We start from the raw sequence: 1505 nt of genomic DNA on the forward strand, positions 1-1505 counted from the left end.
CTTTTTTTTTTTTTTTTTTTTTTTCTTATTTTGGAAATTGATTAGTTGTTTTAATTCAATTTGTTTATTTATAAAAAAAAATGTAAAGGGGAAAAAGGGCCCAACATCCTGGTCATAAGCCTGATCACAACTCACCCGTAGTGCAGTAGCTGGTATCAACAGCACTTTTACTTGATATTAATTTACACCATTCAGGGATACTGTAACATTAGTCCAGATGAAGATCAAGGATCAAATAAAACAAGGTTTATTTAATACAAAAGCAGGTAATCCAGAGAACAGACAAATGCTACTAAACAGCGTGCTAAGCACAAACACTATTCAACAGTGAGAAAGAGGAAGTGAGTAACTTAAATACAAGGTGATGAACATAATGACAGACAGCTGTGATTATTAATAAGTGTCCATGGAAACTGATGAGTGGCGGGAAACTAGAACAAAAGAAACAGGAACCTGTTAAAAAATGTAATTATATATACGGATTCATTAATATGTAGCATTTTTACAGACTGTGCAACAATTAACATCTCCCAGAGAGAACCGTTCTTTTCAGTTTCTCAATGTTTTTAAATGTGAAGGCACTGCACTCATCCAGAGCCTCACACTGAACTGCATCATCTGTAATACATCTGAAAAGAAGAAGAGCCCTCTTTAAAGAGCTCTCTGTAATGTAGCCTTTCAGAATGACTTTTCCTGTGAACGGCTTTAATTGTCTGAACTCAGTTGCTTTCCATCTGTCAGTTTCATTCAGTCCCTGAGGCATTTGGCAAATTCTGCTTCTGAGATTTTCATGTTTGTTGCTTAAAACAGCTGTGTGTCCTGCAGACATCCTCGTCTCTTCGGCCCTCGCATCCATATTAGGATCCATAATACCCTAGGAAGGGGTTTAATGATTTGATGAAGGCCTTGTCAGGTTCAGGATCACAGATGATTCCACTAAACTGAACTGGCATGTGTCTTTCTTCATACCACAGACCCTTTCTATCCAATTTCATCATTTCCTCAAATGTGGCTTAGAGTTTCCACGTGTTATTTCCACTGGGAATGTATTTCTATGTTTCTGATGTTCAGGTTTACAGACTACAAGGTTTTTTGTTTTTTGAGACCCTATAAGGTCTGATTACTCCATTCCTGACTTCTGCTGAATATTGATTGATTGCTTGATTGGTTGGTTGGTTAGTTGGTTGGTTGATTGGGTGATTGCTTGATTGATTGATTGATTGATTGATTGATTGATCGATCGGTTTATTGGTTGATCGTTGATCGTTGATCGGTTGATTGGTTGATTGATTGATTGGTTGGTTGGTTGGTTGGGTGATTGGGTGATTGATTGGTAGGTTGATTGATTGATTGGTTGGTTGGTTGGTTGATTGATTGATTGATTGGTTGGTTGGTTGATTGGTTGGTTGGTTGATTGGTTGATTGGTTGATTGATTGATTGGTTGGTTGATTGGTTGATTGGTTGGTTGGTTGATTGGTTGATTGGTTGGTTGGTTGATTGGTTG

This window comes from Sinocyclocheilus grahami, unplaced genomic scaffold, assembly GCF_001515645.1.
Source record: "Sinocyclocheilus grahami isolate Dianchi unplaced genomic scaffold, SAMN03320097.WGS_v1.1 scaffold120.1, whole genome shotgun sequence".
NCBI lineage: Eukaryota > Metazoa > Chordata > Actinopteri > Cypriniformes > Cyprinidae > Sinocyclocheilus > Sinocyclocheilus grahami.